This window comes from Suricata suricatta, chromosome 6 (assembly GCF_006229205.1).
Source record: "Suricata suricatta isolate VVHF042 chromosome 6, meerkat_22Aug2017_6uvM2_HiC, whole genome shotgun sequence".
Classification (NCBI taxonomy): domain Eukaryota; kingdom Metazoa; phylum Chordata; class Mammalia; order Carnivora; family Herpestidae; genus Suricata; species Suricata suricatta.
In genome coordinates, this window is record NC_043705.1 from 16,420,427 (window position 1) to 16,428,509 (window position 8,083).

Below are 8,083 nucleotides of genomic sequence, written 5' to 3' on the forward strand. Positions count from 1 at the left end.
AGCATTAAGTCAAAGTCCAAAGGGTCAGGTCTGCACTTGGCAGGGTCTCAGCCAGAAGCTGAGGTAGGGCTCCTGGTGACTGATGCAGACAGCTGCACTGAAATCCCAGGTTTTAGCAGGGTGTGGCTGGCTTTGTCAATCAGGAGAATATGAGCCTAAAGCCAGGGATCCTCACAAACAGTAGAATTGGACTCTGGGTAATGCAAGCAAAATAGAGTTGTATGAAAGCTATATCTATAATTGGGGATGTGGAGGTCTTACAGAGTTGACAGGAAGCTGGAGGTCCTCGTCTGGGCAGAATCCAAAGTGCTACAAAAGCTAGTATGCAGGAACATAGTCACTATCATAGGGCAGGAACTATGTGGTCAAGGTGCTGCTCTTAGAATGGAGTGCCATTCAAATGGCATATCAGATAAAGGGCTAGTATCCAAAATCTACAAGGAACTCACCAAACTCCACACCCAAAAAACGAATAATCCAGTGAAGAAATGGGCAGAAGACATGAATAGACACTTCTCCAGGGAGGACATCCAGATGGCCAACAGACACATGAAACGATGCTCAGCATCACTCATCATCAGGGAACACAAATCAAAACCACACGGAGATACCACCTCACACCAGTCAGAGTGGCTAAAATGTACAAATCAAGAGACTATAGATGCTGGTGAGGGTGTGGAGAGACGGGCAACCTCCTACACTGCTGGTGGGAATGTAAACTGGTACAGCCACTCTGGAAAACAGTGTGGAGGTTCCTCAAAAAATTATCAGTAGAACTCCCCTATGACCCAGCAATAGCATTGCTGGGAATCTACCCAAGGGACACAGAAGTGCTAATGCAGAGGGGCACATGTACCCCAATGTTCATAGCAGCACTTTCAACAATAGCCAAATCATGGGAAGAGCCTAAATGTCCACCAACTGATGAATGGATAAAGAAGATGTGGTTTATCTATACAATGGAATACTACAGGGCAATGAGAAAGAATGAAATATGGCCATTTGTAGCAAAGTGGATGGACCTCGAGGGTGTCATGCTAAGCAAAATAAGGCAGGCAGAGAAGACAGATACCATATGTTTTCACTCATAGGTCTAACGGGAGAAATCTAACAGAGGACCATGGGAAGGGGAAAGGTGGGGGAAAGAGGGAGAGGGAGTGAGACAAATCATGAGAGACTCTTGAATACTGAAACAAACTGAGGGCTGAAGAGGGAGGGGGCAAGGGGAAGGGGGTGATGGTCATGGAGGAGGGCACTTGTGGGGAAGAGCACTAGGAGTTATATGGAAACCAACTTTGTAATAAACTATTAAAAAATAAATAAGAAAAAAAAAAGAATGGAGTGCCATTCCAAAGGGTTTTAAATTCCACGTACCTCTGCTCAAGATTCAAATCTAGGGAGAAAGCATCCAGTTCGCATTGTTTAGGCAACGTGTTCCCCATTACTCCTCCTGCGCCTCAGACCACGGAGCCCCTGGTCAGGGGCTACAATGAGGGAGAAAATTCACCAAAAGTAAATCTGGGGGCTATTTAAGAAAGGGCAAACAGGTGCTGAGCAGCCACTACTCCATACATGTCCAAATATACATGGTAAAATCAAGAGAAATAGAGACTGTGGCAAATTTAAAGAATGTTTTGCCTCTAGACACAAATCCCATTCTGTATGACTTGGATTTTTAAAGCTACCGAACAGCTTGGGGACCTCATATATTCTATTTTTTATTACCATTCGTGTTAGAAAATGCAGTTTCCTAAGGGTCACATGACAGCTAACACTCCATATATTCTTACTGCTTACTCTATGCCAGACGCTGTGGTAAGTGCATTACAGATATGTCATTGCATTTAATCTTCCCGATATCAATGTGATATGGGAAATACTGACTCATTTTACAGTTGAGCCAACTGAGGTTCAGAAGACTTAAAGGGTGCAAGGAAGAGAGATAGGGGGAAACTGCAAAGTGGTATAATCCTATTTATAAGAGAAGGAGAAGTGAGGCTCCAAGTAGGGCATCTTCCCACATCAATTTTAACTCCTGTTGACCCTGTGATCTTGTTGGTTCAGATAAGGCAACAATAGCATAATATGAACAGTGGGAGGATGAAGACATGTCAGGAATTTAGCTGTACTGGTTGGTGAAGAGGGGGCTGAACTTAAGACCAAGCATGACAGAGACTAAGGAAACAATTAGACACAGATGCCAACCCTAACAAGGTAGTCCTCTGTTTGCTGTCCAAAGGGCACAGGAAGGTCAGAGATGACTTAGACAAGCTTTAGTTCCAATGTGGTCTTGTCCAGGAGAAGGATATAGTAAACCAGCAAACCGAGTCAGTGTGTGGTATTTGGAGAAGTTCACTGGTCTGAGAGTAATCCATTCTAGCTGGACCCTGGCCATGGACCTTGGGTGTGCTCAGAGCTGGGACTAGAGAACAATTTTCCATATTGGATGGGGTTCTGGGAAAGTGTATAGTTTTAATTAGAAAAAGACGCTAAAGGAGGTGATCAGTGCTATGGACTGGGAAAATATTATAGGGGAAAACTGATAGGGAAGGGGCATAGTTACCCAGAGTGGCCCTCTACATCTTCAGCCAGAGGACTGCATGATTCCCATGGGTGAGCACTGAGGAGACACTGAGTCTTGGTTAGATTTGGCTCAGGCAGTGGGATGGGCTGTGAGGTAGTTATTGGAAAATATAATTTGTAGGGAGCAAAAGAATACCAAGGGATGGAAAATGGAGCAGGCACCAATCATTACAATAATCTCTAAAACTTGGATTCACATATTACCCAGAATTCAAGGTGTTCTTAAAACCAATACAAAAAAAAATTACAGCTTCTCTTAACTCTTTCATTTATCACAAAACATTCTTCAGATAGCCACATTTGCTTAAAATCTGCCAAAATTCAGGCCTACGAATGGCAAAACACAAAAATTAAATTGCCTGTCTAGAGATTTAGCCATTCTTTTTGGCAAGACTCTTATAGATTTCATGGTCTTTACAGCATTTCTCTATAGGCAGTTTTCCTTATTGAAGCTCTTTTGCTCAAGAATGTATTCTTTTCCTCTTTGAAGGTTTAAAATTATTTGTCTACCAGTTGTCTTCCTTAACAAATGTCCTAACCTTTGATTTCTCTTTTATTTATAGATCGTATACTCTCTATATAGAAAGTATTCTTTTGATGATTGGCATGCCCTGAATTGTGTCCTCCTCCTTGAAATTCATATGTTGATGCCCTGCCCGCTAATATGATGATACTTAGAGATTTAGGAAATAACTGCGTTTAGTTGAGGTCACAAAGGTGGGGCCCTCATGATGGGATCAGTGCCCTAAGAAGAGCTAGAGAGAGCGAGAGAGATCGCATGCATTGAGGAAAGTCTGTAAGAACACCCAGCGAGAAGGCAGCCAGACACCTGACAGCCAGGAAGAGAGTTTTCAGCAGAATCTGACGACGTTAGCACCCTGATCTCAGACTTATGGCCTCCAGAACTGTGAGCATTTCTGTTGTTGAACCCACCCAATCTATGATATTTTGTTTTGTGTGCCCGAGCAAAAACAAGGAGTCTTAATATGATTTTTTTTTATTACACATTACTTAAGATTATAATTATAAAGCACAACAAAACCTTTCAGAAAAGTTTTGTGATTCTTGTACCTGGTTGTTGTCTGGGAATGGCTTTCTCCCAGAATCTTTCCCTCCCCTCCTCTTGACTGTAGGCTTCACAGAGAAAAGGTTATTTTCCTGGGCGTAGTAAAATACTTTGCTGTGCTCCCACATTCTTGCTGTTATGACAATGTTTCATTTTGTATCCTCCTTGTTTCTACTTGAGCATTTACTTTTTGTTGATTGTATCTTTCTTCTAGGTAGTTGACCTTAAGGATAATAAAGAAAAGGAAAGAAAGAGTTCGGCAATTCCTCAAGCCCTAGCCTCTGTCAGTCAGTCAGTCAGTCACTTTAGTGTCTTACCATTACAGTTAAATAAAATACTTGAAAGAAAAGAATGAATGTTTCTGTTTTTATTTTGAAAAGGTTTTGTAAATATCTTAATCTCATGATTTTATATTTAAGTACATTTAATGATCACATCATCTTGGGCAAGCTAATTAACCTCTTTGAGACCATCATTCCTCATTCCTACCAGGAAAAAATAACAGTTTCTGTATTACTTCACATGGTTGTTGTCAGAACGAGACAGAACAATTAAAAGGAGTTTGTACAAATGTTGCTTATTACATTGCTAGTTGGGAAGTATCCACCTGTATTTAACTCAGCCACATTGGCCACATAATTGATACACTGTACTACACTAGAGGGCTAGGTTCATCTTGGGTGCCCATTTGTATTGGGGGTATTTCTTGTTTAATTTCTACAGAACAAGTTTGGCTGAGGAGTATGAACGAGGTGTGTAGAATAGAAATGACTATAGTACAAATCTCTGCCTTAGTGCTCCCATCATCCTCAGTGGTACTCTAGGGACTTGGAATTATCAAATTTCTCTTTTGATAAAATGCTTTCTTTTCATGTCCCACAAGCACTTTGCTTGAGAGAGAGAATGTAGGTATATTTCGTGGAGAGTAAAGCTGGCCACTTTCCCTTTTTGTAAAGAGTAAGACTTCAAGTGGAACCAAGAAGGAAATGGAATTATTTTCCTGCTTAAAACTCTCATTGAAGACCTTATTTTGACATTCTCTCAATGGGTATGTGTTTGTGTTGGTGGGGCTAGGTATGCCAGAGGCGTCAGAGGGGGAGAGAGAGAAAAATCAAAACATGGAAGGAGACATTGGAATGTTTACACTGTCTCAGATATGAAATTTAAGGCCCCCAGAAAACTTTACTTTCTTTTTCTTCTGTCCTCACATACCCACTTGATAAATCTTGTTTTTCCCTAAGAAATTCAGGCATTTTGAAGTAACTTCCCCCCTCATTTTAATAGAAATATATAGATAAAACTTCTGTTGGCTCTTTTATCCTATTTTTCATGGTACTCTTTAAAATTTTTTTTAATGTTTTTTATTTATTTTTGAGAGACAGAGAGAGACAGTGCGAGCAGGGGAGGGTCAGAGAGAGAAGGAGATAGAGAATCTGAAGCAAGCTCCAGGCTCTGAGCTAGCTGTCAGCACAGAGCCCGACATGGGGCTCGAACCCACGAACAGTGAGATCATGACCTGAGCTGAAGCCGGACGCTTAACTGACTGAGCCAGCCAGGCACCCCTTTCATGGTAATCTTGATAGTTGTTGCATGCCTAAACAGTGGAACAAATATTTACTTGCATCAACAGAGATATACATTCAATAGAATAAAGATCTGGGGGGAAAATGTGACACTGCTTTGGAAACATCAAAAATATTAGTAGAATGTAAGTATCTGAAGAGTGGCAATGCTAGGAAATATAAAAAGTAATTGTAGTTGATGTACCATATAGCAGATGAAAAATTGTGATGTCTGCTTATGTTGAGACATTATGCTGCAAAACTAAGTTTTGGTTGAGATGTCTGTGGTTTTTCCTTCATTAGCATAAGCTATTTTCACACTAGCAAATTTTTCTTACAATAGACTGCTATGACTATTTCATTGGCTTCCTATCTAAGTTACTAGTCAATTTTAATCTATAGCAACTTCTAGGCCTAATGTCAACAAGTCTTTACTGAAGTGTTAAAGAACGTAAGTCTATCCTATTCACACAGATATGTGATTTAATCATGTTTATATACCCGTATTTCTGTTCTAAAAAATATTTATTTTGGTAGAGTGCAGCAGGGAAGGGGCAGAGAGAGAGGGACAGAGGATCCAAAGCAGGCTCTGCACTGGTGGGAGTGAGCCCGATGTGGGGCTTGAACTCACGAACTGTGAGAGCATGACACTGAGCTGGAGTTGGATGCTCAACTGACTGAGCGACCCAGGTGCCCCAATATACATGCATTTCTTAAACATTTCTCAGAACTTTGAGGGTTGGGAAGAAAGTGTTCCTGATCTAAAGGGAGTTTTTTGAGGCAGAGTACAAAATGCTTTGTTGGTTGTCAGTGACAGTGTTTAAAGTTCCCTGTATTGCAGACATTTTTGTTTGTTTGTTCGTTTGTTTGTTTATTGAGATAGGGTTAACTGTGCTTCTGTCTGGTATTGGACTCTGGAACAGATCAGAAACCTTGTGATAATTAATTTGATCAGGCAAATTATTCTCAAGTCTGATCATGCAAAAATCTTAGCTGCTTCTGAGTCTCCAGTAACATGACGGTGGCGTGGTTAACACAGAAGCAGGGCTCTTATCAGTACCAAGGGATAGTTAGTTCTTCACCTCCAGTTTAGGAAAGTGTGACAAAAGTGGTAAGAGAAAAAAAAATTAAAAAAAATCTATTGTAATAGAAAACAAAATCAGTCTCTTTCCATATAATTACACCTCTGAAGTTTACCCGGAAACTTTACCATCAGTCTGGCAAGGTAGGGAAGGAGAAGATCAATCTGCAATTATTTTAAAGTGCATTGGTTTCATCGGATCCTTCAAAGTTTTCCCTGAGAGTGTGAGATAGATCAAGCTTCTTGATGCAGAGGCTATCAAAACATAAAACTGTTTGATAAACAGATTTTTAAACTGAGCCAAGTTATGCTTTTTCTTCATGCACACCTTAACGTTTGTCTTTTGAAAGAACTGGAGACATAAGTCATGTTACATAATAACTAACAATTAAAATATCTATTTTCGGAGTCCTCTGCAAATGCCTTCATGGTGAATCCATTTTCATAGCGATCTTTCAAAGTGACATTATCTACAACCCAGTTAACCAAGCGTAAGAGAGAGAGAGAGAGTATGGCAACTTCTGCCTTTTCAGTGTGGGCAGATTGGACTGCCAAGCGGAGTGAGAAAACGCCGGTTCCAGTTTGAGTTCTACAACTCGGCGATCTGAGGGATGTTTGGCCTCTCGAAACTTCAGGGGGTTGATTTAAAACACTGAGCTGGTAACTATCGCCTTACATAGTTCCGAGGACGATCTGAGCTCATCAACGGAGTTCTCTATACACAGCAAACGGGATGCAAACGTGAGGCACAATTTCTATCTCCAAGCAGCTGCATCCCTGCTACAGCACAGGGGTTACAAAAAAAGTGGGGGGAGGGGGAAGAATGTCAACCCAATGAGGTCACTCCTTTAGGCCAGGGCCCTAAAATTCTGCACCTGGAGGGCTATGCTCGGCAAAGCCTCGCCAACCCGACTTGGCACAATGGCGCCCTTAGGCTCTTTGCTCACCCAAACCGCGGAAATTTTAGTAGCTCTCCTGAATCACAGGAGCGTTTTTCTGCCAGTTCTCCCCAGAGACCTCGTCCAGCCTCTCCTCCCCCGGCCTCGCCCAGGGAAACGTACCCGTTTCCACTATTACTCCGCGTTCCCCCTCACGCACCACTCGTGCGGAGGTGGGGGATGGAGGAGGGGCTTGGCTTTTATAGGCCTGACCAGCCAATGAACGCGCCGCGTTTCTTCCGGTCGGCGAGCCGGCCAATCCGAGCAGGTCGGTGTAATCTTCGGCTCCACTCGGCTCTTTTCGTCGATGCGGGAGCTTGGGGGCCACCGCCGCTAGAGAGACGCTTTCCTTTTTTTTTTTCCCCTGTGTTCACTTCCGGGTCCGGCGCCGATCCGGATGCCCGAGGCAGAAGGATGTTTGACCTCCGGTTAAGCGAGGCGCTGCTGTGCATTCATTCCCGGCTGCATCGGTGGCGACAGCAGCGACCCGGGCGGCGACTCTCCGGCCAGAGGCGGCGGTAGGAAGCACCGGCAGTAGTGCGGGGACCGAGTCCGAGCCGAGCTGCGTGCCCTCCCTCGCTCGTTCCTTCCCCCCCACCTCGCTCGCTCCCTCCCTGCGTGGCTCGCTTTCCTCCTCCGGTCGCCGGCGGGTGTGATGTGCCGCCGCCCCCGCCGCCCCCGCCGCCGCTGACTGACAGAGCAGGGGGCGCCGCCCGCGCCCGGGACCGACCCCGCAGCTCGCGGCCGCGCCTCTGAGGTAAAGCCCCCTCTGCGGTGGCGCGCGGCCCCGGCCCGGCGGCAGCCTCGGCGCGGCCGCGGCTCTCTCCTTCCCGGGCGGGGTTGGGTGGGCTGG

At 44.0% G+C, this 8,083-nt stretch overlaps 1 protein-coding gene and 1 long non-coding RNA gene across 6 annotated transcripts in view; one reads left to right on the forward strand and one right to left on the reverse strand.

The window, feature by feature from the left end:
• Window positions 1–3,564: 3,564 nt before the first annotated feature.
• Window positions 3,565–7,933, reverse strand: LOC115294074. The gene is made up of 2 exons (XR_003909717.1): window positions 7,354–7,933; window positions 3,565–3,872 (listed from the first exon to the last, which is right to left on the reverse strand). It is a non-coding gene; the product is annotated as an uncharacterized LOC115294074 (long non-coding RNA).
• CSNK1G3 (casein kinase 1 gamma 3) overlaps window positions 7,577–8,083 on the forward strand; it is a 111,125-nt gene continuing 110,618 nt past the window's right edge. For 2 of the 5 annotated variants that reach the window (XM_029941773.1, XM_029941775.1), the window contains exon 1: window positions 7,579–7,987. The gene's annotated coding sequence lies outside the window, so the exon portion shown is untranslated. Of the gene's footprint in view, window positions 7,988–8,083 lie in introns of all 5 variants that reach the window. The other 3 variants (XM_029941777.1, XM_029941774.1, XM_029941776.1) reach the window with 3 other exon arrangements.